Source organism: Dasypus novemcinctus, chromosome 2, assembly GCF_030445035.2.
Source record: "Dasypus novemcinctus isolate mDasNov1 chromosome 2, mDasNov1.1.hap2, whole genome shotgun sequence".
Taxonomy (NCBI): Eukaryota; Metazoa; Chordata; class Mammalia; order Cingulata; family Dasypodidae; genus Dasypus; species Dasypus novemcinctus.
This window is the reverse complement of record NC_080674.1, coordinates 2,673,951-2,698,222: the sequence shown is the minus strand read 5'-3', so window position 1 is coordinate 2,698,222 and position 24,272 is coordinate 2,673,951. Positions and strand designations below refer to the sequence as shown.

The window sequence follows — 24,272 nt, the reverse complement described above, 5'->3', positions numbered from 1 at the left end:
GTCTCCTCATCCTCCCAACAAGCCTCCTAAGAAGGCAAATTAGATTACTCAGAGGAGCGCTGAGAGTTTCACATGTTTGATCGCTTTTTCCTCTCAATATCTCTGTCAAAGTCAGAAATAATAGAATGCAGATAAGGCGGCAGGGGCTTTATTTCCCCTCTTTGGCAGAGATGGAATTTGCGGAAAGGAGATGTTTGTGGATTCCTGCACTTTGCAGGTGAGCTGGTGGGGCGGGGACCAGAATTAGAAAAGAGATTTCTGACTACAAGGTCAGGCCAAAGAGACTCGTTACATTGTTTAAAAAAATCACTATGAAATACTAAGACGCTGCTCAATGTTTGGTAACATTTTAGTAGCACGAATGTAAAACATTGTGAGAGTCATCAGCTTTAGTCTCCAAAGACACTTGACATGTTCCTTGGTTTTCATCTTACAGTCACAGCTTTCACATTAATTGTACTTTTCACATATTATTTTATTAGAGATGTTGAAGGTTTGCAGAAAATTCATGCAAAAAACACTGAGTTCACCCACAACACCCAATTTTCAACACCCTGCATTAGTGTGGCACACATCACAATTCACGAAAAACATTTTTATAATTGTATAATTAACTGCGGTCCATCATTTACACTAAGAATCCCTGTTTGTATTATACAGTCCTCGTCTTTATAAGGGAGCTGTAAAAAATAATAATAATCCACCACATGTGATTTCTAAAAAGTTCCGTCTACTGTACAATATAGTAAAATATAAGTATATGGGGAAGTGGGACGTGGCCTTATGGGAGGTCCGTGGTTCAAACCCCGGGCCTCCTTGACCCGTGTGGAGCTGGCCCATGCGCAGTGCTGATGCGCGCAAGGAGTGCCGTGCCACGCAGGGGTGTCCCCTGCGTAGGGGAGCCCCACGCTCAAGGAGTGCGCCCCGTAAGGAGAGCCACCCAGTGCGAAAGAAAGTGCAGCCTGCCCAGGAATGGCACCGCCCACATGGAGAGGTGATGTGGCAAGATGATGCAACAACAACAACAAGAAGCAAGGATTTCCTGTGCTGCTGATAAGGATACGAGAGGTCACAGAAGAACACACAGCAAATGGACACAGAGAGCAGACAACTGGGGGAGAGGGAGAAGGGGAGAGAAATGAATAAAAGATAAATCTTTAAAAAAAAGTATATGAAAATGAGAAAATATCTATGATTTTTGGATAAAGGAAAATCCTCATTTTCCCCATTTGCTTTCAGGGTTGTTGGATTATAAAAATAAATATTTTCCAGATGGTGAATCTAATACGGAATTTGTAAAACATATTTTTCCACCTAAAAGGAAAACTGTCTTTCGCTGAGGCTTTTCCCGGCTATTCGGTCACAGGAACATTCACCGTGCACACTTAGAGAAGGCTCCTGGCTCTTCTCGTCGGTGTGCTCCCTCCTTCCCAGAACCTCCTTGCTCCTGAGAGATGCCCTGGGGTCCCCTCCATCTGTGAAAGCCTTTCTGGGGAGCAAGGGGGCAGCTTTAGGAGGGAGAGAGCATAAGGCCAGCCCCTTTCTCAGCGCTGGCTTAGTCGATGGCGCCACTGGACCCAGGATGTGAGACCCGAGACAGCAAACTCCACGCAGGGCGGAGGAGGCAGGTGTGGGCGAGACCCGAGGATGGTGGCTGTCAGGAGGGGGAGAAAAGAGGCTGGACGCAGAAGGCAGTGGGGTGCGCCGGGTGCAGCAGGAGCTCGCCAGACCTGGAGTCCAGACTGACTTGTCCATGACCTTGGGACCTGCTGTGTGATGAAACACTGTACCCTGTGAAATGGAAATTAGAGCAGGTCTTTGAACCTCCCCCCCCCCCCCCCACTTTAGTTTTCACAGTTTTCATTGCATATTCATTTTAATAAACAATTTCCATTGCTACAGAATTTAGCACAAGCTCCTTTTACTTTTCTCTTAAACATTAATAAAATGAAAATGGAGTCTATGTGCAACCTTTATGAAGCAGTGTTATTTTCAAAGTTTAACTTTAAATTGGGTTACTTTGGGTCACTCTACAATGTGCTGCAGAACATGGGTTTCTGCACCCTTGGTGATGATTGGTAATTATTTTCTTTCATCCTTAAGCAGAAGACTGGGGGGAAATTCTAATGACTGAGGATCATCTTGGCTCTTCCCCCACCTTCTCTGGACTCCCGGCATCATCAGCATTTTGGGCATCAATCTGGCAATGTAGACTTTGGCAATTTATGCAGCCTTTTACTTTCTGCCCTTGTTACAAATGTTTTCATTTTTTTAATTGAATTAACTGCAACATTTAAAGTACAAATATGACTTGGTAACATTACAATAATTTTGCTTACAACAAAAGTTTTACTGTGCAGTTCTTTATAATCTGCTACCTTATCAGTGCAACAATCTATTTTTGGAAATTGTTTATTTACGTAAAACTTTTACTTAAGTAACATTAGTTGATTCATATCTTATTTATTTTCATAAATTACTGTATTTGAAATATCTAGTGAAGACATAATATTATGTAATTTTGGTTTTTCACCATCCAAATTTAATATATGTTCCCTGGGTTTTGTTTTTATTTTAAATTTTCTCATAATACTTGAGTTCAAGTTACTGGTAAGCAACTCAGCAGCAAAAATTCAGCAATAAAAAACTAGAAGAGGGTGTGTATTTTTAATGTAAAGCGATGTTAAATGTGTTAGCAATTTTTTTTTCTGAATATGTAACTCTTTTATGGACTTATCTCATTAATATCAAAGGGGAAAATATAGCTATTTCATATGTGGGATTGAGGGAAAACTGACTTCTTCACCACTCTAGGGCACTCACTTCTCAAAGAATGGAAGAGTCAAGAAAGTACGGGTGAAATAGCAGTATTGCTATTTCTGAAAATAGCTTCCAGAGAGTCCCCACAATTCCTTCTTGCTATGAGGTGGGGGACAACAGCGTTCCCTGACTGTGGCCACCCATCTCCTCACAGTTGTTCTTTCCAAAGAGGTGACAGAGGGATTCATTTTTGCCTGTAAATGACTGCCTGGTTGTTCATTGAGTGTAGGTTTTAATCCTTTGATTGTAAATACAACAGATAGCAATTTAAATAATTTAGGTTAAAAATTTTTATTTTAATAACTGCAAGCAGTTCCTTGGGACACATGCTCCACCGGGTTGTCTCATTTGAGTAGCCATTGTACGGTGGTGCAAAGCCAAACTTCAGCATCTGCCTTCAGAGGGTGGTGCTCTCTGCGCGTCAGCCAGCACCCCCACGCCACAAGCACCCTCCTTATTAGCCCCTTAGCCGCTGTAAAGTCCTATTCAAATACCAAGAAAGGCTTTGTTCCTCTAACTTCTCGTATTTGCAGGTGCATCTGGTACATTTTTGACGATGTCCTAGTCCCACAGGTGATAAGGAAAGTTAAGAATCTACAGTCCAAAGCTTTGAACCAAAATGAAAATGATACGAGAAGTACCTGGGGAAGGAGGACATGTTATCTTTCCATTTGAAATGAGCACATTCTGCTCATGGTCTTATCTGGCATGATTGTACAGTGTTAAGTAAATTTTAAGAACCTCTACTGATGGCTTCTTGTATCTATCAAGAAAAATATGTGCAAATGGGATAAAAATATGATTGCTGTCAAAATTGACAAGAACATCTGCAGAAGGTTTTGGTTCTCTCCAGAAAGCACATGGCTTCAATATTAGCAGGCAGATGAAGCGTGCACAAATCAAAAGGATAAAGGAAACCTAAAGGCAGCCCACTGAGCTTTTTCTGTAACATATTTGGATTGAACACAAAGTCTGTGAGGAGATGGACTGTGTCTTGTTCAGTTTGGAATCCCCGTGCCCCATCTGAGACAATGTACTCGGTCAAAACTCCATCCAAGGCTGTTTAATTGATGAAATTAACAGGTTCCTAGTTTTTCCAAAGTCTCTAAATCTGAGAGGACTACCATCTTCGTTTGTTCATATCCATTGTGCAACTGTGTTGTATCTGGCCTTTATGTAGTTATGAAAGATAAAGAGAAGAAAAGTGATAAAAATTCCCTGCCCTCAATGAGCTTTGTTTTTTTTTTATGAGTTCCTACTAATTCATAAACATTATAAAATGTGCTTATTGGTTATGTCTACTGTTCATTATCAACCTCCCTTCCCAGGATGTTTCCCACTGATGGAGCTGTGTCTACCACACAGTAGGCCCTCAAGAAAGACTTTGCTGAGTGCATAATGATGGTGATAGTCACTTTGTTGTGCAGGAAAATGTTGTGGTATCTTACCAGCTAGCTTAATCATAAGCTAAAGTCACAGATGGACTCAGAGGAAAGAATATCATATGTCATACTATATTTGGAAGACAACTAATTTTCATGTATCTTAATATTTAGGTCATTTTATTTAATAGATTATGTCTTCAGTGGAATAAAGACCCAAAGTGCTACAATAAAGTTTAAAATTGAATGAAAATGACAAGAATGAAAATAAGAGAAGTGTGCTAGGAAGAATCCCCATAATATCCACTTGCTAATCACTGACACCTGTGCATGTCTTAGGTTCTATGGCAAAAGGGACTTTGTAGATGTGATTAAGCAAAAGCTCTTGAGATGGGGAGATTAGCCTAGATTATTTGGGTGTATCCTGTGCAACCTCAGTGGTCCTTGTAAGAGGGAGGCAGGAGCGACAGCATGAGAGAAGGAGATATGAAAGCAGAAGCAGAGGTCAGAGTGAAGCAAGGAAGGGACCACAAGCCAAGGAATGCAGGCAGCCTTTTGATGCCAAAGAGGCAGGAAAGAAGTGGACTCTCTCCTGGAGCTTCCAGAAGGAAGGCAGCCCTGGTTTTTCCTTGATTTTTAGCCCTGTAAGACTTATTTCCGATTTTTTACTTACTGTAAGCTGAGAACTTTGTGCTGTTTAACCCACAAAGTTTGCAGTATTTGTTCCAGCAGCAAAATGAAATTCATGCAGGAGGCAAGGGGACTCTTTTGACCATGGGCAGCATCTGTGGTATTAGTGCTTGCTTCTCCTCATTCAGGATTCTCAGATATTTGATTCTGGCCACATTTAGTCAAATCTGTCATTGTTTTGATACATAAAATACTTAGCAGCAGTCACATTCAATCTTTGTCATCTTTGTGGCATTTACAATGGGTAAATTGTTTAAAATATTAAATACTCTAGCCTATAAATCTGACTCTGAAGCAAAATTAAAATACTTTAAAACTGGAAATTAAAAAAAAGATTCAATTTCTTTTATTTAGCTTACTCTTCCAAAAGAAGAATATTGTCCAAAGATGTAAATATAGGTGTTATAAACGTCACCAATTATTTTGCTAAATTAACTTCCATCATCTAGTCAATGAATGTGTATTAGCTGAGCTATGTGTTTATACTGATAAAATAATCAGTTTAATAATGTAATCAATCAATTATATTAATTGAGCTATATGTTCATGTAGAAGAACCAAACACTCTTAATTATTGCAAAGAACACACATTTCAAATAATAGTTATAATTTTATAAATAAAGGTCGCTAATATTGATGGATTTGATATTGCTATCTAATTTTAGAAGAGTCACCGAAATACTATCTATGAACTTTTTAAGGATATACCCCTACATTTTAAACCGTGATTACCTCAAGTACGAATTCATGGCTTTATTATTGTACCTTTCTTCTAGTACTCATCATATTTTTAAGTTTGGAAATGAACTTAAAATTAAACTAAGAAACTTAACTCTGGAAATGACTACTGGATGCAGTGTCTTTCTGGAACAAAAAAAACTGCCCCATTTTGCATTAACCATTTGCAAAATAAGCAAAATGTTAACTTTGTTTGGTTTTAGATAAGCAGATTTAAGGACCCTGCTTTGTTCAGCTGCCTTTCTAACTCATCAAATGACAACATTCTACAACCAGACTATCAGAATCAGATTCAAATGAACATTCTTATAATGTATTTTTCCTCTCGCAGATGTCTCTGCATAAGTCAAAGGAATTTTTTCAAAATAAACTCGTAACAGTTTTCTTTCAAAGTCTGTTATAGTTTGTTCCTTTTCTTTCATGTGGGTCTGAAGGATTGGCAGATGTGGTCAGACATGCCTGTCTACAACCTCACAGTTGGGGGATGGGTGCTGTAACTGCTGCCTCGTCACAAGAGGAATCAGCTTATGTCTGGGGATCTGCTTGTTCAGAGATGGCCAAGGAGGTGACCAAACATGCTGATGAATTCAAAGTTAATATGGGTCATGTCATTCGAGATTGGCAATTTCTGATAGCTAATAGTGTTTCCAGCTAATTCATTTAGGTAGTCAGAAATAAAAACACAAGCCATTGTCAAGAACAGAATAGCGTAAAACTCACTCTTCAGTAAAGCGAAAGCACATCGCCTCTGTGACCTCCGTCTCCTTTTCCCTCTCGCTTTTCCTTTCTCCTTTGCTGGCTTCTCAGTCTCTGGGATGGCGCCTTCCCATCTCTCCATCTCTAAACAGTAGACTGACGGGGCACAGAACTCAGTCCTCTTGGATCTCTTGATCTCCCCATGTGCCCATGACTTTCATCCATGCTCATAAATTTTAAAACCATCAGTACGCCAATGATTCTCAGATATATATATATCCCTGAACCCCAGATGCTTATACGTAATTATCTTCACAATTTACACTGGAATGTCTAATTGGCATCTCAGACCTGACCATTAAACCAACTCTTTCTTTAACAAACTCTCTTTGGGAAGAGAACAGATGGAACCTGGGTGCAACCCAGAGTCAGGAGCAAGGCTGCCTGGACTGTAGCTCAGCCCAGTCAGACAGTGAGAGTGTGCATTTAAACGGGTGTGGGGGAATTCAGCCTCACCCCAGAGTGGCCGTCATTGCCCAAGGACACCCCAAGATTCATAAAATCATCAGTACCTATGAAAATGCACCTTCAAGGGGAATTGTCTGCCCTCTTCCCTCCTCCATCACTACCACTGCCACTGTCTGTCCTTCCCTGCGGTTGTTCTGCACGTCCCTTCTGACCTTTGCCCACCAAAGGTTAAACAGGTCGAATGTGGATTCATTGTTGGGGGACAGAGGAGATCCTCTGCACATGCCCAGTGCCTATTCAGGCAAGTCCTTCTAATGCAGCATATACACAGTATATTCTATCTCAAAACATATTAAAATAGCTTTTGACTATGAAGGTAAAGAGTTTATGGAATTAACTTAGACTTTTTACCCTCACACCCTGTAGGAATAAAATGGAAAGAGAATAAAATGCTCAGCATTTGTACTTTCAAATGTCAATCATAAACATCAGTGTTGTAGACTGTGTTATCCCATGTGTATGTTTAATTCTAATGGAAATAATTTGAACTAATTTTGCCAAAAGAGCTCTTTAATTATCTCGATTGGAAAAACTTCAGCAAAAGGCAAAGTTCAAATACTAAGCTAATTTATAGTGGCTGAGAAAAGCTTAATGCCTAAAAACAGTGAAATAAATTTAGATTTATTATGGGTAATAATGGATAATCACTACCATTCCAATATATTCCATGATGGCATAACATTACATAAGCTACATTATATTTATTATGAACATCTGGCATACTGTACTCTATTCAGATAACTTTAATTAAACCAGCCTCTAAGCTCTCATATAATGCAATGGCAGTTCTAAAGAGGAGGAGAACAGCGCTGCATACTCATGAATGGCTCAGTCTTATAAGGCTGTCAACTTCAAGATTAGCCAAAGCTTTCCTTTACATGAGAAGGATTTAAGATAATAATGTGCTGTACACCCTTAACTTCAGACCTAAATCTGTAACTTCTAATACATAGATCTTAATCTAGCTACGGAAAAATTAGTGCCTTATAAACATTCACATCTGTTACAAAAATTCTGTTCTCAGTTTTTATGTACAGGAAACCATGGGCTCCTAAGTGTGTCGTGTGTAGCTATTCCTCTTCCTTCTCCCAAGAGTGGGGAAGACTGGTGAGCAAAGTACGTGAGCAAGAAGGGAAAGACCCAGGACTGCCGGTGCTGCCTGCGTGTTTGACTCCGAGTGTGAGAGGCGCTGGAGGTGCAAGGATAAGAGTGTGGAACACAGACATGACCGAGGAGATGGACTGTGATATTGTCCTGCAATAAATATCTCCTGAATCCCCACTAAATGGCTGATGATACCCAAGGTGCTGGGAATGCAACGATGAGCAAAATAAGCAAAATATCTCTTTTTTTGAACTTCCATTGTAGGAAGAAACAATATACAAACAAAATAGGGAAACGTTTTTCTAGTAATAAGGATTAAAATGTCAATAAAGTGGGGAAAGAGGGTTGGAAATGGATAGCAGAAACAGCAGATAATGAGGTCCAAAAATCTTTTGAGATGACGTTTGAGAAAGGCCTTGACCTTGCCAGGCAAGCTATCTAAAACACATGCATGCATATAGCCACACACACACACACGCACGCGCGCACACACACACACGCACACACACGCACGCACACATGAGGCTTGGGTCCATCCTGGGGATGGTGTTATAAGGAAATATGAAAGTTCTTAAAAGAATTATGTGTACTTGTTCCCCTGGAAAATAGAACAAAATTTCTTGCTTTCCTGGAAATTAGAAGAATGTTTTCTCCCAAAAGGAATATTCCATAAAAACCAGCATCAAATCAGATAAAAAGTAGAGGTGTTCTGGTTGAAACATGATTGGGGGTCTAGGGACTGCCCAGCTTGGAATCTGTTAGCAGTACCCCTGGTACTCAATTTCTGAGAATGGAAACTACCACTTGTAGATTAACCTTTTGCTCTTTTGCTGCATTTCCCCAATTTCTGAAAGATTGGGGCTGATGAGTAGAATTGGCAATGATTCATTTCACCTACATAATAAATAATAGAATTTTGAAGGTTCACAACTGAAAAAAGTATAGTTTTGTAGACAGACACTATTGATAATTCAAGATATTATAGCACTGTTATTTATCCCTGGATTAGTATAAAAGTATGCTCAATCTTTTAAGAGTGCCCACAGGACTAAAAGCTCAAAATCAAATTTTAAAAATGTGATGATTTTTCACCTAAATATGGAGGAAGAAAACTGAAAAGCAAGTAGAGTCATTTCTTCAGGAATATAATTTACTGTTCACCTAGTCAGGAAAGTCGTATCTGTTCTCCTAAATTACTTTTTTTAAGAAAGAACAAATAAAAAAGAATTCAAGGAAAATATCAAATCAACATGCTAAGAAATAACAGAAACCTATGAGCCTTGCAAAATCAAAGAGATCTGCTAACTGTTGTAAATGAATTTGAAGAGCTTGTTGGTCTCAGATGATTCTGGATTTTCTCTTCCAATGTAGAAGTACCCAAAGACTTAAAAATGGAAAAGAACCTTCATTTTCCAAAGAAAGTCAATCCCAGGATCTATTGATTGCTATTCTTGTCTTTGATTCCCAAAAATTGGTAGGTAGATCACCTTTGAGCACTTAGAAAACTGCAGAAGCCAGTGGAGATGTGCATGGAGTCCCTGGATCTGAGTTTGGCCCAGCTCATCTTACTTCTACTTCACTAGAGCATAGGCCAGTGGCTGTCGTGGAGGCACCTCTGCTGATCACTATGAAACAAGCGGCATGGACTTTCCTGTCATCATTTGGGAATGTAGGAAGAATGAAAGCCATAATTGGAGCTGAGTTAAATGAATTTGTTGCTGGTTACAGAACTGTTCTCAAAGAATATTGGTCAATTGATCAAAAATCAATATGGATGAATGTCTAGTGAATTGTTACAAGGTTCTGTCCTTGACAAAACCATGTTCACATATTCATCTGTGACTCAAAGGAATATCTTAAAAGCAGTCTTGTTAAATGTGTGTGTGGTCAAAACTAGAAAGGTTAGATAATACGCCAGCTGATTCAGTCAGGGGTTTCATCTTCTTCACAGACAGGAACCCAGATTGAAGGGTTGATGAAATACACCTGTAAATAGGCTTGGATGTAGGAGAGGAGTTGGCTGGGTGTCTTAGTTTGTTAAAAAGTACCAAAGCAGAATACCAGAAATGGGTAGGTTAGGGTAAGAGCATACAGTTTTGAGGTAGTGAAAATCCAAATTATGACATCAGCAGAGATTCTCTTTTAGGTCAGCTGCTGGCAATCCTGGACTCCTGCCACTTTTCAAGGCAAAATGGCAGTCAGTCACTGCCTTCTCCTCCAGGCTCATGTTCTCCCCAAGCTCGGCTGTGGAGATCAGGCAGGTGGCGCATGTCTCCCCTCTCTCTCTCAGGCCTCATTCCTCAGCTTCGGCTGCTCTGTCCTCTCTCTCAGCCTCTTGGGGTTTCTCTGTCTTTCTACATCTGCAGGGAATCCTAGAATCCTTTCTCACATGGCAGGGTGAAAAAGGCAGCTCTCCTTCTCTGTGTGTGTCTGCACGTTTCTCCCATTTTTATAAGACTCTGGCAAGAGGGCCAAGACCCACCCTGGGTCAGGCCTCACTGAAGTACTATAATCAAAGGCCTCCAACTGAATTCAATCCAATCAAAAGTGATCTTCTCAAAAGATCCCTTAACCAAATCTAACCAAAAGGTACCACATACAGTAGGTTTATATGCACAGGAATGGGTTAGTGTAAGAACATAGTTTTCTCAGGTCCACAAAAGAATCAAACCAGCACACGGGGTGAATCATTTGAGGAGGGGCATTGGAGAAGTGAGAGGACATTCTAAGAGATAGTTTCAAAGCACCTGTCCCAGCTTAAGTTTGGCAAATTGTTCATGTTGGATAACATGAGTAAAACCACATAACACTGACATCTTTAAAAATGATAGTCCTTCCATTATCCCAGTGTCTAGAGTGGAGTATATCTTCCTGACCTTTTTATCAAAGTTCCAGGAAATGAAGGCAGACTCATCCTCTCCAGGACCACTATACCCATAATCTCTTATTTTGCCACAATTTGACAACATCTGCCTACGTCTCCCCATGGGAAATACTATCATCAAGTGACATGTTTGGGCCACTTTATTTTTTTTTATTTTATTCTTTTTTATTAAATTGAAACATTTAGTTGCATATTAGTCCATGCCCCCTAAGAAGTAAATACCAAGAGGAATAAATATGAAATAATTTTATTTTATTAGGAGAACTGTCTGGGTATAAGAACATTCAGGAAGGAGCAAGAGAAGGTTGTGAGAGATGTCAGACCACCCAGTAAGTCTGTCCCCTAGTGAAGCAAACAGGGGATCCTAGAGAACTGTGCAGTCTGTGGGAGGTCCTAAGAAGCCATCAGAAAGTCCTTGTCACCCTGGAAAGGGTCTTCCTTAGGATTCTTGCCATGCTTAATCAATAGAAGCGACAACACAGTGCAACATCAATGAAACAAGAAGGGACCTGGGGCAACCTGGTCCCTGCCATCAGACCTGACAGCTGTCTAAGGGCCTCCACAAATTGTGAAATCTTCTTGACTTCTGTGAGCATGTTCTAATGACCCCTTTTGGGGATTGTATCATGTCCCTCACAAACCATATGTTCAAGTCTTAGCCCATGTCCCTGTAGGTGTGAACCCATTTGCAAATAGGTAGGACCTTTGGATCTTTGTAGATATTAAAATTAGTTAGTGTGAGACCAAAATGAATGGGCACAGGCCTTAATCCAATGTGACTTTTAAGTCCTTGTAAGCAAAAGAAATTGGAGACAGAAGCAGAAGCCAGAAGAAGCAGAAACAAGAGAAGCAGAAGGAGATGGCCATGGGGCAGACGATGGCCATCCCTGGAACACTACAGACTTTGGAGAAAGCATGTCCTTGATTTTGAACTTCGAGCCTCCTAACTGTGAGTCCTAAATTCCTATTGCTTATGCCAACTGGTGTGTGGTCTTTGTCATAACATATCTAGCAAACAAGACAAACCCTTTCTTAAAATTCTCCGTTTAGACATCCTAGTCAGCATCCCTTCTTTATGCTCCTCCATACCTTCTCCCTGCTTCTCACTCTGCAGCCTATTTTTGAATATCCAAGGACTACAATGTCCACACAGACACCAGTTATGTGGAAAAGATATTGTTTGGATATTTATTATCATTTCTCCAGATATGTTATTACACTAATCTCCAAAAGCTCTTTGATAGACTCTTGGGAATTGCAGATAGCCAATTGAATGAAATTGATGATCATTTTAAGGTTGTTTCTCTTTGCATTTTTCATGGCTAAGACATGTGAAACAAATATTGGCTGGGAATAATCCTTGCTTCCTTTCTTTCAATTAGAATTTCACTAGTGTTTCCTTGTTGATTATAGAATTTCATACTAAATTCTAAGGAATTTACTTTTTCATAGAAGAGAAAACTCTATGTGTGGTTTTATAAACCAGTTATCAGGGAAGAAAGCTAAAATTTACCAGTTATCTTTTTTCATCTCTTAGCTGAATCAGGGAAACCCTATCCATTTAAACTAATGGGTTGGTAGCCTATTTTCCTGGAATTAGCAGATAAATGTTCATAGTGCATTGAGGTTCACCTTATTTGGAATTTTCAAACCCATATTTATAAGAGAATATGGTTTATGGTTTTCTTTGACGGCACTGGAAATTCTTGCTATACTGACTGGAAAACAACAACAACAAAAATGAACCAGAGCTCATTCTTTTTATAACAATTAAAAACAAGAGTGTTACCTGTTCCCTGAATGTTTTTCACAACTTCCCCAAAGTTCCTCTGATTCTGGTGCCTTACATAAGGAGCTGAGGGTAGTGTAAAAGTCATTATCTCCAATAATTTTGACAATATTGTCTATGGTATAAGGCTATTCAGCTTTCCTACAAAAATAATTCTCTGATAGTTTTCTCATGTTCCATGCAAAATTCTATTCAAATTTTTATTAGATTTGTATTGCATTGAAGATTAACTTTAGAATAAAAGACCTCTCTTAAATATTGATTGCTTTTCAATTTGGGAGATATAACTTCAGAGTCTTCATTTTGTAACTCACTAGACTACTACAATCTTATTTACACTGAACTTTCACTTCTGTAGTTAGGTGAATTCTAGGAAGTTAAAATGCTAAATACGTTTTTTTGACAGGCATTATTTTAATAAAGCCTAGTAGTTGATTCTCTTAATTTTCAAGTAGACACTCAAATTATTCACAAATAAAAACTTTATTTATAGCATTCATAATTTATTTTGTTCTTTACTTTGAGTATAGGCTAAAGTATTCAGAATTGTATTCAATACTTCTGGTAGTAGGATGCTTCAAGAATTTATCCTTAGTATCCTGATAGCCCTTATTTTAAGAGAGATATTATTTATATATTTGAATTATCATTTTATTATAATTTGTTAAGAAATTTTATTTTTATTTTCAGTCAAAAATTGAAGTTAAAATTTTGGACCCTTTATGTTAATGACTTTGTGAACCTGGTGATAAGTCTAATTTAAACCTACTTATGTGGTAAAATGAATCTGTAGTTTCCCAACAGTAGTGACTGTGTTTACATTTCTGCAAAATGCATCACTTGACCGAGAGGGTATTTATAAAGTGTATCTTGCTGGATTTGACTTAACAATACTGTAGTCGTAATTTGCTTCTCTACTCATAGCTGGGATTGGAATGATTCCTTTTTTTAATTGAGCTTACTTTGTTTTGCTCACTCCCAGAATTTGGGATTGGGTGGTGGTAACTCCTTTGGAATTCTGGAAGAATTTATATGGATTGGGAGTTTACTGTTTATTTGGCTCAAATGTCTGAAATAATTCACTTTCAGTGATGCAGGTACAGCAACTTATTTGGGAGATAATTCCTGCTCATCAGTTGCATGAAGTTCACAGTCCTTGCTTCCAGGGCTGCTATAAAAAATACATACACAGGTTGGTTTAAGCAATAGAAACTTACTGTCTCACAGCTTTTGAGGTCTTGAGAAGCCAAGCTTCCTGGAGTCGCAGAGTTCTGGTGTTGGCTTGCCCCTTGGGGCTCCTTCATTCACATTTCCCTCCATCATTCAGCCATCTGCTTCCTTCTCTGGCTTCTTCTGACTTCTGGCTTCTACCTCCATACTCAATTTCCTTTCGTATAAGGACTCCTACAGGGTGGATTATGGCCCAACTTCATTCAAATTGGCCTTCTTTAAAAAGGATCTTAGAAAATTCTATTCACAAATGAGTCATTACCCTGACTCACGTAAAAATATTCAAATACACTAATTTCAAATAGTTTCAAATTGTCAGGGACAGATATTAAGATTTAAACATGTCTTTTGTGGAGGACACAAGTCAATCCCCAACATTCACTTTTCTAAAATTGATGTATCTTTCTCATAGAACAGAATTTAACTTATATCTCTTTATCTCTTATATTTAAAATTCACTAAGTTTGTATAAAAATATTCATCTGAAGATGGTGAAGTGTACTGTTCTTAGCTATGTCCATGGCTATTGAAATAATTGTTGAATCCTACTATTAAATTACAATCTCAGCACAAATGGTTATGGCCAGTACCAGGTCATCCACCTTTCTAGCCAACACTACTAGGAGTTGCCATGTTGTACTTCAGAAACATAATTATTTTCTTCATCCACTGTACTTCAAAAATATCAGCTCAGTTAATATCAAAAAGATTATAATTTCCAGTGTGCACAAGAAATTGTTTCTCCTGTGTCGTCATTGTCCCTAGCCATTGCCCATGTGCTGCTTGGCCTGCTCCTCTATTTGTCCTCTCTCTCCCTCCCACAATTGGTTCCATGTACAGGGTAATTCTGCATCTGAAAGGGACACAGCAAAATTCTCCTCTATTGTCTCAAGAGGGACACTTAAATAACAGAGGGTCAATCATTCAGTTTCTTAGTTTCTCAGATCTCTGAATCAAGAAGAAAATAATGTAGGAGGTTGTTAAGATTCTATAGGCAATCACTCTTTCTATTCAATAAAATCTTTTTTTTTTCCCCTTTGACACAAAGTATGACCTACCTAATGTTACAGAGGTCAAAAAAAGCTGTAGTCTAGGAAGAACACACAGGGCAACCCATGACCAAAACACAGTGAGCATTTCAAGGGGAGGTACAAGCTCAATCTTCTGACATCCCACAATCCCTGATATCAGGGACAAAACAAATAGGCACTGTGGATCATATTTTAACAGTCATACAATTCGGTTGATCAAATCATTAATGTTTAAATGTCTTAATATGAGACATAAACCTCAGAAACAAATACTTTGAGTTAAATGTTCATGGAGAAGGAGAAGATGAAGCTGTGTGTAGGTTACATAATTTAGAATAAAAGTGTATGAGTTAATTTCACTAAGCTATATAACAAATGAATTTACTTTGGAATCATTTAAGAAATTAGATAAATATATTAAAATATTTAAGGCAAAAAAAGAAGGGAAATTTTAAAGCTAATGTTATTTTGAATATCAGAGAAAACATTCCAGAATTCTTATCTACAGTACTTTAACCTTGTTTTATTATGCTATAAAATATTGTTATGCTCAAAATCATCAACTCCATATTTTCATAATTGAGTCATTTTAGACATATTCTTGTTAAATGTGAAGTATTTGTTGGTGAGGAGAAGGTGTCCTCTACCTATGAGATAAGTATTAAAATAAGACCAGGCAAGACCTGATACCCATTTTGGTTAGCCCACTGTAATTGTCAGACTCTTCCACTGATTGGAGTGCCTCATCCAAAAGTAAAGAATAAGCCTTTAACCTTTCCCAAAATACACTTGTATATTAAATGAATGAATGAATGAATGAATGAATGAATAAATAAATAAATAAATAAATGTGATAGTCAGCCAAATGGGTGTTGATGCAAAATACCATAAAACTGTTGGCTTTTATAAAGGATATTTATTTGGGGTAGAAGCTTATAGTTACCAGGCCATAAAGTAAAAGTTACTTCCCTCACTAACGTCTGTTGCCACGTGTTGGTACAAGATGGCTGCCAGTATCACAGGGGTTCAGGTTTCCTCTTCCTCTTGAGGGTCCATGGTCCCATCTTCTTCCACTATCATCTGTAGCCTGGGATAAGTCTTGTCTCTCTTGTTTCTCTCTGGGCTCAGCTGCTCTGCTCTCTCCACAATCCCATCTGTAAACTATCAGGCAAATGGCTCATCTCTTCCTGGGGCCTCTGCCATGTCTAATGGAGTCTTCTCTCTTTCATCATGTATCTACTTCTCTGTGTATTTACTTCCTGGGGCTCCAGCATTAAACTCCAACTAACTCCTCTGACATGTAGTTTTCTCTGTGAGTCCCTGCCCAAAACTCAACATCCTACTGACATGGCCCAATCAAAGCCTTAATCATAATTTAATCAAGTAAATGTGAAACCTCTGAATCCAGTCCAATCCCAGAGGAACAGATCAGTTCACAAACATAATCCAATACCTATATTTGGAGTTCATAAACAGCATCAAATTACTATACTCCACCCTCTAAATTCCAAAAAGACATTACAATATTTTAAAAGCCTTATTTCAGTAACAATGCTAAATAAAAAATCATACGAGCTTGAAGAAATAATTTGTCTTGGGGCAAAGTCTTATCTAGCTGTAGATCTCTGAAACTTACAAAACAATTTATCTTCTTCCAAAAACCAAATATGGAAAAAGGGTAGACATTACTATTACCAAAAGGAGAAATTGGGAGGGAAACATGAGTTGTGGGTCTTCTGCAGTTCTATACACCTGCAGGGCATACTTCATTAGTTAAAGTCTGAGAGTCATTCTTAAGATGACTTATGATGATGGTTTCTTCTCCCTGAGGCCTCATGGGGACCCACCCTTTCCACAGGCTTGCCCAAGAGCCATTTTCTTGGTCCCACCATTATCAAGCATCTGGGTGGCGACCAATCTCCAGACCTCACCCTCCAAGAGTATTGGAGTGATGGCCACACTTCAACCAAACTTTGAGTTTGAGTCTTAACCTCCTTAGTAAAATAATGTGAAGACAACATCCTCCCTAACCATTGGCATACAGGCCCAAGGCCCAATACTCTCAGAGCAATGAGTTGGCCGTCTAGCCTTCCCTAATCCATTGGGTACAGTCCTGCCTTTCTCAGACCTATGGGACATTGAGCTCAACCTCCCTAATCCCCAGGGAATGTTCTCTAACCTCTCTGTACCCTGGGGTGGCAAACTCTCCCTGAACATCAAATGAAAACATCTTCCCTCTTCAACTGCTGGGACAAACTCACCCTCTCTGTACACATGGGTGGATTTCCTCTCTTGGCCCAAGGAGATGTCTTAATTCCAGATCCCATTTTCCATGGTTTTCCTCTTGACATCATTTCCCCTTCCATCTCTCCCTTACATGTTCCTTTATGTCCAAGATGACAGTGGTTTTGTTCATATGATCTCTCAAAATCTTATTGGTTTAGCATGCAAGAAGCAAGAGTGAAAGCCATTAGCTAATAAGACTTTCCAGAAGTCTTTCCTAGATAACTGCATTTTTAATCTTGATTTATAAGTTCCAAATTTAGTTAATTCCTCAAATGGGGCAATATTATCTGGAAGCTTGATTTCCAGAGGTTTGGAATTTCCAGAATCAGCTTCTGGTTTGTTTGTGCCCAATCCAATTCTCAGCTTATTTCTCCAATCTAGCCTTTTACTATAAGCTGTAAGGAGAAACAAAACCACATTCTCCAAGTTTACCTTGGAAAATTCTTCAGCTAAATGCCCTAGCTTGCCATTTTCAATTCTGCCTTCCATAAAACATCAGGAGTGAATCTTGCTAAGTTATCTGTGACTTTAAAACATGGATCATCTTTCCTCCCATTTCCAATAATAATTTCATCATTTACTTCTAGGGCATAATAAAAAGTCTTTTCAAAACAATGTAAGTCTTTTCTACCAAGCATCTCACAATTCCTCCAAAAAATACCCCTTATCCACTTATAAAACCATTTCAGCACGTTGGTAATTCCAAAGCATTACCCTACTCACAGTTCTAAATTCTGTATTAGGCAACCAAAATGGTGCTGATGCAAAGTGCCAGAAATCTGTTGGTTTTTATAAAGGGTATTTATTTGGGGTAGAAGCTTACAGTTACCAGGCCATAAACCATAAGTTACTTTCCTCACCAAAGTCTGCTGCCAAATGTTGGGCCAAGATGGCTGCCAACATCTGCAAGGACTCAGGCTTCCTCATCCTCTTAAGGCTCCATGGTTCCAGCTTCTTCCAATATCAGCTGTAGGCTGAGATAAGTCTCGTCTCTCTCTCCAAGGTTCATTTCTCTCCAGGCTTAGCTGATCTGTAACCACCACAAGATCAGCTATAAATTGTCAGGCGAATGGCTTGTGTCTCTTCCCAGGGCTGCTGCTGTGTCTCTTAGAGCCTTCTCTCTTTCCTCACATATCTGTTTCTCCATGTATTCACTTTACTTCCTGGGGTTCCAGCATTAAAACTCTAACTTTCTCTTCTACCATGTCATTTTCTCTGTGAGTACCTCTCCACCAAGGGGGCACGGACTCAATGTCCTACTGACATGGCCCAATCAAAGCCTTAATAATAATTTAATCAAATACAAGAGAAATCTCCAATGGACCACTTTACAAACATAATCCAATATCTATTTTTGGAATTCATAAACAATATCAGACTGCTACAGTGCCTGTTCAAGAAAAAGAAAGGCTTAAAATGGTAGGAGAATCTTATTAGACCCTTGCTGGTCCCTCACCATTTCATCCTCAGCTCAGAGTAGAAAAACCTCAGAGTGCTCCACTGTGGATCCCTGATCCTGTTCCAAAGGGAGCAGAGTAACCCCTATGCACATAGAGGGATGCCTGCATGTTGATGCCAGTCTATCAGTTGCAGCTTGAAAGACTGAACCAGGAATGTCTTCTCTGGCTGCCCTACCAGAACTTGTCTTGAAGGCAGAAGCAGCTTGCAGACAGCTAAAGCAGTATAAGAAACAATTAAATCAGAGTAGCTTAGGGCAAAGTCTACTTCATAGTTGTTGGGCAGTTACATTCCTCTAAATAGGAGAATTAATAAAGCCAGGTGCAAACAAAATCTCAGGACAAGATCCAGGATCAGAAAAGACAAAGAGGATCCTTCACTTTGCGTTTGCCTTAGGATGATTTTCTGATATGAGAGCTAAACTCTGAAGAAGAGTGCAAGCCAACACAAAATCAATTTGCAAGTCTGTGAAAGATGTTTTTGAGTTGGTTCATTTGACTTATCATTTTATGACATTCAAGCAAATTTCTGTTATTTAAATATCTGGATACAAACTTCAGGAGCAGACAGCTCAGGGACTGAATCCCAGTTTTAACAGCTAAAAATATTTAAATATATTTGCAACATAAAAAAACAAACAAGGAAAGAGAAGAATGATCCTATTCAAAAGAACTAGATAAAAATCCATAAACCATTAACAAAGAAGACAAGACTTTGGACATACCATACAAATACTTTAAACAAATCATCAGTTTGCTCAAGGAGATAAAGGAAAACACAGAGAAAGGACTAAAAGAATCAGGAAAATTATGAATAAACATAGGAAAATCTAAATGAAGAGATGGGAATTTTAAAAAAAGGACTGAACATAATTACTGGCATTAACTATCATGATAAGTGAAATAAAAAACTGCCTCAAAGGCTTTAAACAGCAGATTGCAACTGGCAGAAGAAAAAATCAGGGAATCTGAAGAGAAGACAATTGAAATGACACAGGATAAGAAGCAGAAAGGAAAAAAAAAGTAATTAAGTAAACAAACCAAGCCTAAGAGACTTATGGGACACCATCAAGTATACCAACATAACATGTATGGGAGTCTCAGAAGATAAGGAAACAGAGAAGGGGCAGAAGGAATGTTTAAATAAACAATGCCATAAATCTTTCAGTTTAATGAAGGACAGGGATATGCATATTCACAAAGTTCAACGAAAACCCAAAAAGATAAACTTGGAAGATAATCATGCCCAGATAGATAGAAATCAAACTCTTGAATGTCAAGAACAAGGATAATGAAAGCTGCAAGAGAAAGGAACGTGTTAGGTACAACATTAAGTGCTGATTTTTCATCAGGAACCATAGATGCAAGCAGGCAGTGAGGAAAAATTATTAAAGCACTGAAAGAGCACAATTGCCAACTAAGAATTTTGTGAGCCAATGAGACTATCCTTCAAAAATGAGGAAGTGATTAAAACATTCCCAGATAAACAAAATCTGTGTGAGTTCATCACCCCAGACCTGTTCTACAAGCAATGCTAAAAGGAGTTTTTAGACTGAAAAGAAAGGATGCCGGAGCGTGAACTGAAGCGGCGTAAGAAGTAAAGACTACTGGTAAAAGTAGCCATATGGGTAATTACAAATGGCAGTGCTAGCTACTGCACTGTTTTTGTTGTTTGCTTGTTTGTATTTAACATTATTTTTTATTTTTTATGGGTTTTAATATGAAATTGGATAAAAAGTAAAGATAAGCCTTTGGTTTTCTATATACTATGCAAATAATATGATTTGTCATTTCACATCCTCTAGAATGACTACTATTTTTTTTAAGATTTATTTATTTATTTATTTCCCCACCCCAGTTGTCTGCTCCCTGTGTCTATGCAGGGGACACCCCTGCGTGGCAGGGCACTCCCTGCGCGCATCAGCACTGCGCATGGGCCAGCTCCACACGGGTCAAGGAGGCCCGGGGTTTGAACCCTGGACCTCTCATGTGGTAGGCGGACACCCTAACCACTGAGCCAAGTCCGCCACCTCTGCCTACTATTAAAAAATGGAAAATTACAAGTGTTGGGGAGGCCGTGGAGAAATAGGAACACATTCCTGGTGGGCATGTAAAATGGTATAGTTGCTGTGAAGGTAGTTAGGCAGTTCTTCAGAAAGTTTAATATAAAATTACAATATGATCAAGCCATCCTACTTAGTAGATAAATGCCCAAAAGATTTGAAAGCAGGGACTTGAACAGATCTTTCAATAATTATTCACAATTGGCAAAAGACGGAAGCAACCCCAATGTCCATCAATTGATGAATAGATAAGCAAAATTCGGTATATAATTACAATAGAATACTATTCCTCCATGTAAAGGAATGAAGTTTCGATCCATGCAACAACATGGATGAATCTATGTTCAATGAAATAAGCCAGACATAAAAGGACCAAGATTGTATGACCTCACTGATAGGAGATAAATTAGAATAGTTAAACTCATAGTCAGAATCTAGAATATGGGTTAGGAGGGAATAGGGTAGGGGTAGGAAACAGGGAATTAAGGCTTAAAATGTACATGCTTTCTGTCTGGGTGATAGAAAAGTTTTGATAGTAGATGGTGGTGATTGGCAACATACCATTTTCAATACATAAAAATACCACTATATTATATATTATAATTTTGTTAAAAAGGGAAATGTATATGTTACTAGAAATGAAACAAACAAAACTGCATAGATATCCAGAAACTTGCAAAGGCCTGGCCACAATATCTTTCTGAAGTTTCTAGTAGTCAATGGAATAAGAATAACCCGGTCAAACCCTTTGCAGTGTTCATAAAATAGAAAACGAACCTTTGGAGGAAGTGTTCAAGAGAAGTGGGGCAATCCTGATTCTCAAACAGGACAAATTGCTTACAAGGTCTTTAGAAAAGGGGCCCGGGATAATAAAATGTTCAGTAGCGCTAGCGATATCCTTTAAGTGGACACCAAGGGGCTTTAGAGGGCTGTCTAGTCCAATCCCTTGATAAAAAATCAGAACTTCACACCTCAGCACACTTCGGTAAAGGGTACCATTTCTCAAATGGCCGATGTGACATAATCCTGTGAACCAGCTGCACTAAACTGACCTAAACAAAGAGTAATTTTTAGGATATCCAGAATTAGTGTACTTCAAGCATCTCAAGCAACCTCTGTAAACATGTCTTCCTCTTAATGAGACTTTGATAGGTCTTGAGTGGCAGAGACGGAAGGAACTGGGAATTGAATACCAGGACACAGTCGTTCCACTTTGCCTGCTGAATTCAGATCCCCATGTCTTAGTAGACAGAGCTTCAAGTGGACTAAACTGGCCTTAAACAATCCAGGTGCCCAACGAACTTGTAATCCTCTGCCAAAATTCATAGGCGACCAACGTTTCTATATTGTTTTGTTTTCCCCTTAAGCAGACCCCATATCTTTCTCAAGTTTCTCTTTCCTGAATCGTAGATATCCACACTGGATTTCCTTGGATTCCACAACAAAGGTCGAAAAATGCTGCCTCCATTTTTCCTCCAAAAGTCTATCACAATACCTATGTAGCAAAGTTACCATTCTACCCATTTATAAAATGTTTCACCCCTGAATTTATAATGTATAGCAAGGCTAGTGTTCCTTAACAAATGCACTACTATTTATTTGGAAAAGATAAATACTCATAATTTAAATATATATTTTGCTTATTAATGAAGCAAATGAAGCATGCATCAAATTTCTGAACGAAAGTGTGTATCTGTGGTAGGCAGCCTCTAAAATAGTAACCAATGATCCCACCTCATAGTATTCACAACATGCGTAAAGCCCTTTCCTTGAGTGTGGTCTGAACTAACGATTTGCTTCCAGCCAGTAGAAAACAGCAGTATTGGTCAGCTGTCCCTTCAGAGATCAGTTCACAAGGACTGTAACTTCCATCTCTCCAGCTTCCTTTCTCTCTCTCGCTGGCTTGGATGAAGCAAGCTGCTATGCAAAGGGGCCCACATGGTAAGGAGCTTTGAATGGCTGCCAGTCAATGGCCAAGAAGGACCTGGGACCTCAGTCCCCCAGTTTTCAAGGAACCAAACTCTGCCAAAACCATGCAGCCAGGAAGCGGCTCCTTCCTCAGCTGAGCTCTGGATAAGACCCCAGCCCTGGTTTAATCTTGATTGGCTGAACTGAGCACCAATTCCTGAGCCTCAGGAAGGGTGAGCTAATGAATCTGTGTTGTTTTAAGTCACCAAACATTGGAGTAATTTATTATGAAAGAATAGATAGCAAATGCATTATTTTTTATCTTTATTGGACTATTAAATATTTCTCACAAAGACAGCTCAGACGATTTCGAGTGTTCCCAACAGATGGATAGGTATTTTAAAGCAAACTTCTATGGAACTGTACCATCTGGTATTGTTTATTTTGCTTCCTTTGAGGTTCAAAACTGTTTGTTGTTTTAATATAATGTGTCAATATTAGGTACATAACCTCCACCCTTAAAGATACAGCATGCACACACTGTACTACGTGTGTTGCCGAGTTGTGTGCCAGGCACTCAACTGTATACTTTACATGTTACTGCTTTTAAATCTTTCAACAACCCAATGAGGTCACTGATATTTAATCTATTGTATAGATGAAGAAAGTGAAGCTCAGAAAAATCAGCCCCAATGTAACAACTGAGGTATACTAAATCTTGTGCATTTATGCTAAAATATAGCATGCACTTTCTTATGGAAATTGTATTAGAAAATTAAACAAACAACTAAACAAATAGTTAAGTGTACCAAACATTGTGGACTTGCCACTCAGCACAGGTACCTCGAGTCTGCAGGTGGACTACAACGTGCCGGCTCCCATTTCCCCAGAAGCTGTTCTACCGACCTGGTTCGCATTGCTTCCTGCTCCTGGGAGGTAGATCTAAGGAGGGACAATGTCAGCCTAAATGGTCTGAAAACGGAGCATTCTTCTAATGATTCTCTCTGACATATAACTTATCTTTACAACACACTTTATTGTAGGACCACATGATGTAGGCACTTATAAAGCATGTTCAAACTAGTTCTCTCCATGAATGTATATACAGTGAGTAATAATTGTGAGCATATTTATCATTAATAGAAGCATATTTTGAAGAACGATTTCCCATTTTAGACTTTACAGTACTAGCTCTATTTCAGCCCACAGTACTTTTCTTTAGGATTTTAGAGAAAAATAAGTGCATTAGAAATGAAAACTATGATCATGGCTATTGAATTTATTTAGATAATAATACACTTTTCCTGGGGGGAGTAATATTTGCAAAATAAGTGAGATAGTTACAAGAGCAAAACATTTGTTTGCTCTGCAACTTTCACCTTGATATTTAAACTTTTTCATTCTTTCATTTGGACTTTTTTGAAATTTGCCACAGATTTTTCCTGATTATTGTCACATACTTTCTATGGAGTTGAAAGTAACATAAAATGTATATTTTTTAGGAAAAGAAATATCTTTAAATGCATTTATGTGTACCTATACAGGTGATCTGTAAAACGAGTATAAATGCATGCAAGAGTTTCTTAAGTCAAATACTTTTAAAACCAAACCAAACAATAATCTACTCTTTAGACTCTTAGCTCTAACAGAAAAAGGTCCCCTGATG

At 38.6% G+C, this 24,272-nt stretch overlaps 1 long non-coding RNA gene across 1 annotated transcript in view; it reads left to right on the top strand.

Moving 5' to 3' along the window:
* Positions 1-11,096: 11,096 nt before the first annotated feature.
* Positions 11,097-24,272, top strand: part of LOC139440140 (uncharacterized) — a 29,594-nt gene continuing 16,418 nt past the window's right edge. The window contains exons 1-2 of the long non-coding RNA XR_011650205.1: positions 11,097-11,171; positions 11,630-11,791. This is a non-coding gene — a long non-coding RNA (uncharacterized lncRNA). The remainder of the gene's footprint in view (positions 11,172-11,629; positions 11,792-24,272) is intronic.